This window comes from Microcaecilia unicolor, chromosome 6 (genome assembly GCF_901765095.1).
Source record: "Microcaecilia unicolor chromosome 6, aMicUni1.1, whole genome shotgun sequence".
NCBI classification, from domain to species: domain Eukaryota; kingdom Metazoa; phylum Chordata; class Amphibia; order Gymnophiona; family Siphonopidae; genus Microcaecilia; species Microcaecilia unicolor.
In genome coordinates this window covers 93,127,714-93,141,554 of record NC_044036.1, presented here as the reverse complement: position 1 = coordinate 93,141,554, position 13,841 = coordinate 93,127,714, and the positions used below count along the sequence as shown (strand labels likewise).

The 13,841-nt window shown below is 51.2% G+C and overlaps 1 protein-coding gene across 3 annotated transcripts in view; it reads left to right on the top strand.

Moving 5' to 3' along the window:
• DHX9 (DExH-box helicase 9) overlaps positions 1-13,841 on the top strand; it is a 334,908-nt gene that overhangs the window by 190,765 nt on the left and 130,302 nt on the right. The gene's annotated exons all lie outside the window — the stretch shown is intronic.

The window sequence follows — 13,841 nt, the reverse complement described above, 5'->3', positions numbered from 1 at the left end:
GGATCCTGGAAGGGATGATGCGCCAGGCTCTGCCGGCGCCAGGGGTGCTTGCGCCCCCGGCACCGTTGATGGAGGTGCCGGTGGGCTCTGACCCGATGCTGAGGCCTCCAACGCAGCCGGTGTCGACCGCCATGCAGGTGGAGTCCCCGTCGACATCGATGGAGGGAGCTTTGTCCCCGCCGGCGCGGGAGTCCACCGCTCGACGCCATCATCAAGGACGTGGTTCCTCGCAGTCGAGACGGGCCCGGTTGAGGTCTGAGCTGAGAGAGCTCATGTCCGACACCGAGGAGGAGGCCTCGTGGGGGGGAGGAGGAGGACCCCAGATATTTCTCCTCAGAGGAGTCTGTGGGCCTTCCCTCCAACCCCACTCCTTCACCGGAGAGGAAGCTCTTGCTTCCTGAGAGCCTCTCCTTTTTCAGGGATATGTCCATCTGCATTCCCTTTCCCGTGGTTACTGTGGATGAGCCGAGGGCGAAGATGCTCGAAGTCCTCGACTATCCATCACCACCTAGAGAGTCTTCCACGGTGCCGTTGCACAATGTCCTTAAGGAGACACTGCTTCGGAACTGGTTGAAGCCACTATCTAATCCCACCATCCCCAAGAAAGCGGAGTCCCAATACAGGATCCATTCAGACCCAGAGTTGATGCAGCCTCAATTGCCTCATGACTCAGCGGTCGTGGACTCTGCTCTCAAAAGGGCACGGAGTTCGAGGGCTACCGCCTCGGCGCCCCCTGGGTGGGAGTCTCGCACTCTGGACTCGTTTGGGAGGAAGGCCTACCAGTCTTCCGTGCTCGTGACCCGCATCCAATCATACCAGCTGTACACGAGCATCCACATGCGGAACAATGTGCGGCAACTGGCAGACCTGGTCGACAAGCTCCCTCCGGAGCAGTCCAGGCCTTTTCAGGAGGTGGTCAGGCAGCTGAAGGCGTGCAGAAAGTTCCTGTCCAGGGGTATCTATGACACCTGTGATGTGGTATCTCGAGCTGCGGCCCAAGGTATAATGATGCGCAGACTCTCATGGCTGCGTGCCTCTGACCTGAACAACCGCACCTAGCAGCGGCTGGCGGATGTCCCTTGCCCAGAGATCCTGGGAGAGCTGTTGCGCCCTACCCCTCCGGTACCGGGGGTGCTTGCGCCACCGGTACCGTCGAGCGAGTTGCCGGCTGGTCCATCGCCCGGGGTGAGGTCTCCGGCGTCGGTGCCACGTGCGGTACCGACTGCGGTCGCCTCCCAGGAAGGCTCCCCGACTACGTCGGCGGAGGGAGCTTCGCCGGTGCGGGCGAGGGAGTCTACCTCTCGACGCTCCCACCGTGGCCGTGGTTCCACGGAGTCAAGCCGGGCACGGTTGCAGACACAGGTTCGTGAACTTGTGTCTGACACCGAGGGTGAGGCCTCGTGGGAAGAAGAGGAAGACATCAGATATTTCTCTGACGAATAGTCCTGAGGGTCTTCCTTCTGATCCCACTCCCTCTCCTGAAAGACAGCTTTCTCCTCCCGAGAGACTGTCTTTCGCTTCCTTTGTCCGGGAGATGTCTACGGCCATCCCCTTCCCGGTGGTTGTGGAGGACGAGCCCAGGGCTGAAATGTTTGAGCTCCTGGACTACCCTTCTCCACCTAAGGAAGCGTCCACAGTACCCATGCATCATGTCCTAAAAAAGACATTGCTGGCGAACTGGACCAAGCCTTTAAGTAATCCCCACATTCCCAAGAAGATTGAGTCCCAGTACCGGATCCATGGGGACCCAGAGCTGATGCGCACTCAGTTGCCTCACGACTCTGGAGTTGGGATTTGGCCCTAAAGAAGGCCAAGAGTTCTAGGGAGCATGCTTCGGCGCCCCCGGGCAAGGACTCTAGAACCTTGGACTCCTTTGGGAGGAAGGCCTACCATTCTTCTATGCTCGTGGCCAAAATTCAGTCCTACCAGCTCTACACGAGCATACACATGCGGAACAATGTGCGGCAGTTGGCGGGCTTGGTGGATGCGCTCCCCCCTGAGCAAGCCAAGCCTTTTCAGGAGGTGGTCAGGCAGCTGAAGGCGTGCAGAAAATTCCTGGCCAGAGGGGTGTATGACACCTTTGATGTTGCGTCCAGGGCCGCTGCTCAAGGTGTGGTGATGCGCAGACTCTCATGACTGCGTGCCTCCGACCTGGAGAATAGAATCCAGCAGCGGATTGCGGACTCGCCTTGCCGTGCGGATAATATTTTTGGAGAGAAAGTCGAACAGGTGGTAGAGCAGCTCCACCAGCGGGACACCGCATTCGACAAGTTCTCCCGCCGGCAGCCTTCAGTCTCTACCTCTACAGGTAGAAGATTTTTTGGGGGAAGGAAGACTGTTCCCTACTCTTCTGGTAAGCGTAGATACAATCCTCCTTCTCGACAGCCTGCGGCCCAGGCTAAGCCCCAGCGCGCTCGCTCTCGTCAGCAGCGTGCGCCTCAGCAAGGCCCCTCGGCTCCCCAGCAAAAGCAAGGGACGAGCTTTTGACTGGCTCCAGCAGAGCATAGCCGACATCCAAGTGTCAGTGCCGGGCGACCTGCCCAGTCGGAGGGAGGTTGAAAGCTTTTCACCAAAGGTGGCCTCTCATAACCTTCGATCAGTGGGTTCTTCAAATAGTCCGGCAAGGATACACCCTCAATTTGGCCTCCAAACCTCCAAATTGTCCACCGGTAGCTCAGTCTTACAGCTTCCAGCACAAGCAGGTACTTGCAGAGGAACTCTCCGCCCTTCTCAGCGCCAATGCGGTCGAGCCCGTGCCATCCGGGCAGGAAGGGCTGGGATTCTATTCCAGGTACTTCCTTGTGGAAAAGAAAACAGGGGGGATGCGTCCCATCCTAGACCTAAGGGCCCTGAACAAATATCTGGTCAAAGAAAAGTTCAGGATGCTTTCCCTGGGCACCCTTCTTCCCATGATTCAGGAAAACGATTGGCTATGCTCTCTGGACTTGAAGGATGCCTACACACACATCCCGATACTGCCAGCTCACAGGCAGTATCTGCGATTTCAGCTGGGCACACGTCACTTCCAGTACTGTGTGCTACCCTTTGGGCTCGCCTCTGCGCCCAGGGTGTTCACAAAGTGCTTGGCTGTAGTAGAAGCGGCACTTCGCAGGCTGGGGGTGCACGTGTTCCCATATCTCGACGATTGGCTGGTGAAGAACACATCCGAGGCAGGAGCCCTGCAGTCCATGCAGATGACTATTCGCCTCCTGGAGCTACTGGGGTTTGTGATAAATTATCCAAAGTCCCATCTTCTCCCAGTGCAGAAACTCGAATTCATAGGAGCTCTGCTGGATTCTCGGACGGCTCGCGCCTATCTCCCAGAGGCGAGAGCCAACAACTTGTTGTCCCTCATCTCGCGGTGCGAGCGTCACAGCAGATCACAGCTCGGCAGATGTTGAGATTGCTGGGCCACATGGCCTCCACAGTTCAAGTGACTCCCATGGCCCGCCTTCACATGAGATCTGCCCAATGGACCCTAGCTTCCCAGTGGTTTCAGGCTGCTGGGGATCTAGAAGACGTGATCCACCTGTCCACGAGTTTTCTCAAATCCCTGTATTGGTGGACGATTTGGTCCAATTTGACTCTGGGACGTCCTTTCCAAATTCCTCAGCCACAAAAAGTGCTGACCACGGATGCGTCTCTCCTGGGATGGGGAGCTCATGTCGATGGGCTTCACACCCAAGGAAGCTGGTCCCTCCAGGAACGCAATCTGCAGATCAATCTTCTGGAGTTACGAGCGGTCTGGAACGCTCTGAAGGCTTTCAGAGATCGGCTGTCCCACCAAATTATCCAAATTCAGACAGACACAACCAGGTTGCCATGTACTACATCAACAAGCAGGGGGGCACCGGATCTCGCCCCCTGTGTCAGGAAGCCGTCAGCATGTGGCTCTGGGCTCGCCGTCACGGCATGGTGCTCCAAGCCACATATCTGGCAGGCGTAAACAACAGTCTGGCCGACAGGTTGAGCAGGATTATGCAACCTCACGAGTGGTCGCTCAATTCCCGTGTAGTGCGACAGATCTTCCAGGTGTGGGGCACTCCCTTGGTAGACCTCTTCGCATCTTGAGCCAACCACAAAGTCCCTCAGTTCTGTTCCAGGCTTCAGGCCCACGGCAGACTGGCATCGGATGCCTTCCTCCTGGATTGGGGGGGGGGGGTCTGCTGTATGCTTATCCTCCCTCTGGTGGGGAAGACTTTGTTGAAACTCAAGCAAGACCGAGGCACCATGATTCTGATTGCTCCTTTTTGGCCGCGTCAGATCTGGTTCCCTCTTCTTCTGGAGTTGTCCTCCGAAGAACCGTGGAGATTGGAGTGTTTTCCGACTCTCATCACGCAGGACGAAGGGGCGCTTCTGCATCCCAACCTCCGGTCCCTGGCTCTCACAGCCTGGATGTTGAGAGCGTAGACTTTGCCTCTTTGGGTCTGTCAGAGGGTGTCTCCCGCATCTTGCTTGCTTCCAGGAAAGATTCCACTAAGAGGAGTTACTTCTTTCTGTGGAGGAGGTTTGCCGTCTGGTGTGACAGCAAGGCCCTAGATCCTCGCTCTTGTCCTACACAGACCCTGCTTGAATACCTTCTGCACTTGTCTGAGTCTGGTCTCAAGACCAACTCTGTAAGGGTTCACCTTAGTGCAATCAGTGCATACCATTACCGTGTGGAAGGTAAGCCGATCTCAGGACAGCCTTTGGTTGTTCGCTTCATGAGAGGTTTGCTTTTGTCAAAGCCCCCTGTCAAGCCTCCTACAGTGTCATGGGATCTCAATGTCGTTCTCACCCAGCTGATGAAACCTCCTTTTGAGCCTCTGAATTCCTGCCATCTGAAGTACTTGACCTGGAAGGTCATTTTCTTGGTGGCAGTTACTTCAGCTCGTAGAGTCAGTGAGCTTCAGGCCCTGGTAGCCCAGGCCCCTTACACCAAATTTCATCATAACAGAGTAGTCCTCCGCACTCACCCTAAGTTTCTGCCAAAGGTTGTGTCGGAGTTCCATCTGAACCAGTCAATTGTCTTGCCAACATTCTTTCCCCGTCCTCATTCCTGCCCTGCTGAACGTCAGCTGCACACATTGGACTGCAAGAGAGCATTGGCCTTCTATCTGGAGCGGACACAGCCCAACAGACAGTCCGCCCAATTGTTTGTTTCTTTTGATCCCAACAGGAGGGGAGTGGCTGTGGGAAAACGCACCATATCCAATTGGCTAGCAGATTGCATTTCCTTCACTTACGCCCAGGCTGGGCTGACTCTTGAGGGTCATGTCACGGCTCATAATGTTAGAGCCATGGCAGCGTCGGTAGCCCACTTGAAGTCAGCCACTATTGAAGAGATTTGCAAGGCTGCGACGTGGTCATCGGTCCACACATTCACATCCCATTACTGCCTCCAGCAGGATACCCGACGCGACAGTCTGTTCGGGCAGTCGGTGCTGCAGAATCTGTTTGGGGTTTGAATCCAATTCCACCCTCCAGGACCCGATTTATTCTGTTCAGGCTGCACTCTGTTAGTTGTTCTTCGTTGGTCAATTTCTGTTATGCCCTTGCCGTTGTGAGGTTCAATTGACCTGGGTTCTTGTTTTGAGTGAGCCTGAGAGCTAGGGATACCCCAGTCGTGAGAACAAGCAGCCTGCTTGTCCTTGGAGAAAGCGAATGATACATACCTGTAGCAGGTGTTCTCCGAGGACAGCAGGCTGATTGTTCTCACCTACCTTCCCTCCTCCCCTTTGGAGTTGCGTTTTACTCATTCCTTTGCTTGTCATTCAACTGAGCGGGAACGGTCGCGCATGGGCGGGAAGACGGCCGCGCATGCACGGTGGGTGTGCCCTGCATGCGGGACCGCCCGCGAAGTTTTCTTCCGGTTGGTGGGGTCTGCCGTGGACGTCTACCCATTCGTGAGAACAATCAGCCTGCTGTCCTCGGAGAACACCTGCTACAGGTATGTATCATTCGCTTTGTCTTCGGGAAAGGCAGCCAGTAGTTTAAAAAAAAAAGGGAAGATTTCAAATGACAGTTAGTAAGTGTTCCCCGCTGACCTAACGAGCAAGCAGCTCTGACTTCAATTGCTGTAGGACTACGGTGGTGTCAGCTGTTTTAAAAAAAATAAATAAAAGAGGAACAAAAGAATGAATCTAAAGCGGGGTCTTGAGCTGACAGCGTTAGGATTTGCCTGGGATATTTTCTGATAGTTTTATTTAGCGTCGGACGGTTCCTGGTGTTAAAAAAAAAAAAAAGGGCGCGAACTGCATTGGCGCTGGCACGCGCATATACGTTCCGGTCAGGCATGGCTGAAAAGCTGAAGTGTTGTACAGTGTGTCAGCGGAGGGGGGTTAACTCCGCTGGCGTTTGCAAATATTGTACTGCGATTGATGCTCCCGCAAGTTTCCTTCCGCCGCCGGCTTTGCAGTCAGTTTCGCCGTCGCGGTCTGGTGCCTACTGCGGAGGCCTCGGAGACAGCTCCGGATGCGCCTGCAGCGAAAGAGGCGCGAATGGCGGCCATTTTGTCTTCTGCTCTGTCTCTGGCGACGAGCGCGTCGGGGACATTTAATTCAGCGATTTTTGGGCATTCCAGTATGGAGACGCTGGTGCGTTCAGAATCGCCTCAGGTAGGGGGGTTTCCACCTGAGTTCATTCTCCAAATGTACCAGGCCTTTATGATGCAGCGAGAGGGCCCAGGAGCAGGAATGTCAGGGGGTCCTAGCACTTCTATTCCTCCTACTGTATCAGGGGCTGCTGTCAGTTCTATGCCTTCCTTTAAGAGGCCTAGGGTGTGTGAGTTGCCTACAGATCTGTTTTCTGCCCAGCCTCTAGATATGCCCTTGTTAGAGGAGGAGGAAGAGATTGCTGATCTGTGTGAGGAGGAGCCTCCTTCTTCTTCTTCTTTAGACCCTGATTCTCTTCCTGGTGCTCAGGGGGAAGGTCCCTCGGTGGCTAGAATATTTCATAAAGAAGATTTGCAGGATCTTATTGCTATGGTTTCTTCCACTTTACATTTTGATGATCAGCCTTCACCCGCTCAGGTTCGTAAGGTTGATTAGTTAATTAAGGGCTCTAGGGCCGCCACTAAATCTTTTCCCATGCATGAAGACATTTGGGAGGTCATTAAAGTTCAATGGCAGGCACCGGATGCTGCCTTTCGCCCTGCGAGATCTATGAATGGTCTTTATCCGGTCCCAGAGGTAGATAATGAGCTCCTTAAGCTTCCGGTAGTGGATGCTGTAGTTTCGGCAGTTACTAAGTGCAACACGGTTCCCGTGAATGGAGGCATGGCGCTTAGGGATACCCAGGACAGGCGTTTAGATTCCTTTTTGAAGCATAGTTTTGATGTTTCTTCTCTGGCAGTGCAGGCGGCTATTTTGTGGTTCCTTGGTAGCTAGGGCCTGTTTTCGTTGGGCGGAGAGAGTCCTCGATAGATCCTCTGATGATTTTGCAGCGGTAGATATGGAAGTGGCAAAGATTGAGACAGGTTCTGCCTTTCTCGCCGATGCTCTATATGATCTTTTGAGGGCTTCTGCTAAATCTTTGGCTTTGGGGGTGGCAGCTCGCCGTTCTCTTTGGTTAAAAGGTTGGGCGGCAGATGCGGCTTCCAAGTCTAAGTTAAGTAAGTTTCCTTTTAGGGGCTCCTTTTTGTTTGGTGAGGATTTAGATAAGTTGGTCCACTCTCTAGGAGATTCCAAAGTGCCTCGTCTTCCGGAAGATAGGCCTCGCTTCTCTAGGCGGGGGACCTTGTTTGGACGGGGTAGGATAAGACTTTTCCATAGGTTTCAATCTGACCGAGCTCCTCTCCCTCAGAAGTCGGGATTTTTTAGCAGGATTCAGTCCTTTCGGGGTTTCCGCAGGGCAGGAAGATTCTCAGGTGGGAGTTTTCGCTCTCCATCACGTGCTTCACAATGAAGGTGCGAGGGCCCCTCCTCTGGTTCCTATGGGAGCTCGTCTTTCTCAGTTCTATCAGAGGTGGGCTCATATTACTTCGGATCAGTGGGTCCTGGAAGTTGTTCAAGACGGTTATGCCTTAGAATTCGCAAGGCCTATTTCAGACGCCTTTCTGGAGTCTCCCTGTCGCTCTCCTCTCAAAGTGCGGGCGGTTCGGGAGACTCTACAGAGGCTTTTAGATCTTCAGGCTATTTCCCCAGTTTCGCCTTCCGAGTACAGGCAAGGCCGGTATTCCATCTATTTTGTAGTGCCCAAAAAGGAAGACGCCTTTCGACCTATTTTGGACCTCAAAGCGGTCAATCGCGCTGTCAAGGTTACCAGTTTTCGAATGGAGACGCTCCGTTCAGTCATAGTGGCCGTTCGCAAAGGAGAGTATCTGACAGCTTTAGATCTCAGAGGCCTATTTCCATATTCCTATCCGTCCGGCTCACCACAGGTTTTTGCGTTTTGCGATTCTAGGAGGGCATTATCAGTTTCGAGCTCTACCTTTCGGTCTGGCAACGGCTCCACGCACGTTTACCAAAGTGATGGTGGTAGTGGCAGCGGCCCTCAGGAAGGAAGGGATTCTGGTTCATCCTTACCTAGACGACTGTTTGATAAGGGCGAAATCTTATCAGGAGAGTTGTCGCGTAACGGAGAGAGTAGTAACGTTCTTGCAGTCCCTAGGTTGGGTGGTAAACATCTCCAAGAGCCGGTTGGTTCCCTCTCAGTTACTGGAACATTTAGGGGTCACCCTGGATACTGCGAGGGGCCGTGTTTTTCTACCACAGGACAGGATCTTAAAGCTCCGGGCTCAGATACTGAATTTGATGCGTCGGAAGGTGCCTTGTGCTCGACATTATCTTCAGGTTCTCGGTTCCATGGCGGCCACGATCGAAGTAGTTCCCTGGGCCAGGGCTCACATGAGACCTCTATAGTGGTCTCTTCTGTCTCGAATATCGGCTCAAACAGATTCTCTCCTAAGGAAGTTGTCGCTGTGCAACCGGGAGCGCAGCTCTCTCTTTTGGTGGCTTCGAATGACGAATCTCACAGTAGGGATGCCGTTGGAGCCTCCTCAGTGGATACCGCTAACGACAGATGCCAGTGTCCAAGGCTGGGGTGCGCATTGTTTAGACAGATGGGCTCAGGGACTCTGGTCCCCGTTGGAAGCAACTCAGTCGATCAACTTTCTAGAGACCAGGGCAATTTGTTTCGCGTTGCTGCATTTCGGTCCTCTGTTGGAGGGCAAAGCGGTTCGAGTTCTCTCGGACAATGCCTCTGCAGTAGCCTACATCAACTGTCAGGGAGGAATGAAGTGCCGTCTACTGTCTTGAGAAGCGGAGAGTCTCTTTGCATGGGCGGAACTTCATCTGATGGCCATTTCGGCCGCACATGTAGCCAGCATAGACAACGTCCAAGCGGACTTCCTCAGTCGCCACACTCTCGATCCCGGGGAGTGGGCTCTCAGCGATTGGGCATTTCAGTTGATAGTACAACGTTGGGGACTCCCAACCATGGATCTGTTTGCCTCCAGCCTCAACTCAAAAGTTCCTCGTTTCTTCAGTCGTCGAAGAGATGTGAAAGCGGCAGGAGTAGACGTCCTGTTGCAACAGTGGCCCTCCGGTCTTCTTTACGCGTTTCCTCCATGGCAACTAATAGGTCGTCTTCTACAAAGGGTTGAGGAGCACGAGGGGCCGGTCATTTTGGTGGCTTCAGACTGGCCTCGACACCCTTGGTATGCGGACCTGCAGCGTCTGACGATGGTGTCTCCTCTTCAGTTTCCGGTGCACAAGGAGTTGCTGGTACAAGGGCCAGTGTCACATCCAAATCCAGCTCGGTTTTGTCTTACGGCATGGCTCTTGAACGAGCCCGTTTAGCTAAGCGAGGTTTTTCGGGACCAGTAATTTCCACCATGCTGCGTTCTCGTCGGTGCTCCACATCTCTAAACTATATTCACGCTTGGAGAATTTTTGAGGATTGGTGTGTGGATACGAGGGTTGTACCTTTTCGGGCGACAGTGGCTCAGATCTTGGATTTTCTACAGCGAGGCTTTGAGAAAGGGCTGTCTCTCTCTTCGCTTAAGGTTCAGGCGGCAGCTATTTCCTGTTTCAGAGGTAGGATACGGGGGAAGTCTTTGGCTAGTTTTCCCGAGGTAGCCCGTTTTTTGAAGGGGGTTAGCCTTCTTCGTCCACCGGTCAGATCAATTTTTCCTTCTTGGGATCTTAATCTGGTTCTATTGTCCCTAACGAAATCTCCATTTTAGCCTTTACAAGACTGTTCTTTGAAGGATTTGACGCTTAAGACAGTGTTTCTAGTGGCTATTGCGTCAGCTAGAAAAGTTTCGGAGTTGCAAGCTTTTTCCTGCAGATCTCCATTTCTGGAATTTTCTAAGGAACGAGTGGTCCTTCGGCCGGTTCCTTCCTTTTTGCCTAAGGTAATATCTCGTTTTCATTTGGCCCAGTCAGTTTTTCTGCCGGTTCTCGGGTCAGCCTCGGGAACGCAAGAGCAGCGGATGTTGCGTACTCTGGATGTTAAGAGAGTGCTTAGACGATATCTCAGTTACGGAGGACTTCCGTCGCTCGGATCGTCTCTTTCTTCTTTTTGCTGGGCACCGCAAGGGGTTGGCAGCTTCTAAGCCCAAGTCGCGTTGGATCAAACAGATGATAGCGTCAGCTTATCTGTTGGCAGGCAGACCAGTTCCTGAGGCCCTTAAAGCTCATTCTACAAGAGGGCAGGCAGCCTCGTGGGCGGAGTGTGCCTTGGTGCCTCCAGCGGAGATCTGTAAGGCAGCGACTTGGTCGTCTCTTCACTCTTTCTCTAGGCATTACAGGCTGGATGTGCAGTGTCATCAGGAGGCGATCTTTGCATCTCAGGTGCTCACAGCGGGTTTGCTGGGGTCCCGCCCTTAGGACTACTGCTTTGTTACGTCCCATCAGTCCAATCCTGGGCCGGTCCGGAGGGGCGCTAAGAAAGGAGAAATTAGACCTTACCTGCTAATTTGCTTTCCTTTAGTTCCTCCGGACCGGCCCAGGCCCCTCTCTTGCTCTATATTTCCAGCATTTCTGTGTACATATATTCAACTGTCCACTACAGAGCTGTTCTGCAAGTTAGACAGTTAACGAAGATAAGCTAACAGTTTGCAAAGTTTAATCAGTTCATGTGGTTGTAAAAAAAAAAAAAAAATGACAAACAGTTGAACCAATTCCACAACTGCATAGTTTCACACGGTGCATATTTGGCCATACCTCAGCTCGGTTCCGAGTTGTTGGTGAGCCCACTGTTATGATTAAGCCGTAGTTCAAGCCTGTTTATATTGTGCTTCCTGGCTGCTTGAATTCCTTATGGCACAGAATACAGATTTTTCTTGTCCTTTCTGCTTTGTTATTCTAATACTGAGGTTACAGTTACATGACCAGGGCTCTCATTGGCTCTCTGGAGTCAAGAGTTTTCTCAGTCTCACCTGCTGGTAGGCATGGATAACCCATCAGTCCAATCCTGGGCCGGGCCGGAGGGACTAAAGGAAAGCAAATTAGCAGGTAAGTTCTAATTTCTCCTTGGTAGTGTGCTCAAAAAGGAAGGGACAAATTTTGGTGATATTTATAGAGAAAGAAACAACAGATTTTAGCAGTCTGTTGAATATGGGCAGAGAGAGAGGAGTCAAAGATGACCCCAAGGTTACAAGCTGATGAGACAGGGAAGATGAGTGTTATCCACAGAAATAGAGAATGAGAGGAGAGGTGGGTTTAGGGGAAAGATAAGAAGCTCAGTCTTGGTCATATTTAGTTTCAGATGGCAGTGAGACATCCAGGCATCAATGTCAGACAGGCAGGCTGATACTTGGGCCTGGATTCCTGCTGAAATTTCTGGTGTGGAGATGTAGATCTGTGAGTTCAAAGCATAAAGGTGATACTGAAAACCATGGTATGAGATCTGAGCACCAAGGGAAGAAGTATAGATGGAGAAAAAAAGAGGTCCCAAGACAGCCCTGTGGTACACCAAAGAGCCGGTGGTGGGAGGTGGGGTTGGTGGTTGGGAGGCGGGAATAGGGCTGGCCAGACTTATACGGTCTGTGCCCTGAAGAGGACAGTACAAATAAAAAAGTAGCACATATAAATTCATCTTCTTGGGCAGACTGGATGGACCCTGCAGGTCTTTTTCTGCCGTCATCTACTATGTTACTATGTAACTGGTGGATCCTCCTCAACTTCTTCTATCCCACTATCAGAGTATACACTAAAAGTGCGATGGGAGAGAGAAGAAGAAAACCAGGAAAGAACAGAGCCCTGAAATCCAAATGAGGACAGCGTATCGAGTATGCGGTGATCAACAGGGTCAAAAGCAGCAGATAGATCAAGAAAGATGAGGATAGAATAGAGACCTTTGGATCTGGCCAGAAACAGATCTTTGGAGATTTTAGCAAGGGTTGTTTCAGTTGAGTGAAGAGGTCGAAAGCCAAATTGAAGTGAACCAAGAGTAGCTCGAGATGAAAGAAAATCAAGACAATGGCAGTGAACAGCACATTCAAGTAGCTTGGCTAGGAAAGGGAGGAGGGAGATGGGGCAATAGTTGGAAGGACAGGTAGGGTCTAAAGGCTTTTTGAGGAGTGGTGTAACTATGGCATGTTTGAAAGAATCAGGAACAGTTGCAGTGGAAATTGAAAGATTGAGGATATGACAGGATGACAATAGGAGAGAACGTGCTAAATAGATGGGTGGGAATAGGATCAGAGGAACAGGTAGTCAGTTTGGAGGAGAAAAGAAAATGTGTCTCTTGAGTGATTTCAGGAAAGGAGGCAGGGGTTGAAGGAGAGTTGAGAGAATGGACTGGGGGAGGTGTAGGTGATTTGGTTGAGAACTCAAGGTTAATCTTGTGAACCTTATGAAAATTCTCAGCCAGAGTCTGGGGAGAAAGTGAGGGGGGGGGGGGGGGGGGGGTTGGACATGAAGGCACTTTGAGAGGAGAGAGTTCAGGGTGGCAAAAAGACGTCAAGAGTTTGAGCCAAGGGAGTTTGGCAAGTGAAAGAACAGACTGGAAGGAGGTCAGCACCAGTTTGAAATGTGTGAAGTCAGCGTGGACACGGGTTTTAATCAGGAAAGAGCATGACAAATACACAGAATACATTTTAAAAACCTTTTTTGAAACATTCTTTTCTTTACAGTGATATTGTAATATTTGTAACATGTATTAATGAAAATAATAAAAAGATACATTTAATAAAACAATGAATTCCAGTCCAAAACTAAAGTTAATTTATACCTCTTCTCTGTAGTTGTTAGCACTTGGGTCAGAGCTATGGTCTGTGTATTCCCCAGAACATACATCCACCTATTGGAAATTGGGATGCTTCCAACAGTATCAGGAGTACATGATTAAAATTAATTTACAGAAATTGAAAGAATATTTTGTTGTTTTTTTTTTTTTTTTTGGGGGGGGGGCATTTTTAATAATGAAGGTCCACTTGTCACAGATCTACTACCATGTAGTTGCCCTTGTGTTGAAGTTACATGCTTTCAGCTTGGACTCTGAGCTTGTAACTTTGGTTGTAGGTGACTGTTGTATCAGAGAAAATGTATCATGAGACCACCATGTTTGAAGTGTTTGAGAGTAGCATATGTGAATACTACACTCTGCAGCATAATTCAGTGCACTGCTAATATTCAGTTTACTGTCAAGGGACATATAAAAGTTAATGGCACTTCGACTCCTCCCTCTCCTTCTCTGCACATATTCAACAGACTGCTAAAACCTGTCGTTTTTTTCTCTATAATATCAGCAAAATTCGCCCTATCCTTTATGAGCACACTACCAGGACCCTCATCCACTCTCTTATCACCTCTCGCTTAGACTACTGCAACTTGCTTCTCACAGGTCTCCCACTTAGCCATCTCTCTCCTCTTCAATATGTTCAAAATTCTGCTGCACGACTAATATTCCGCCAG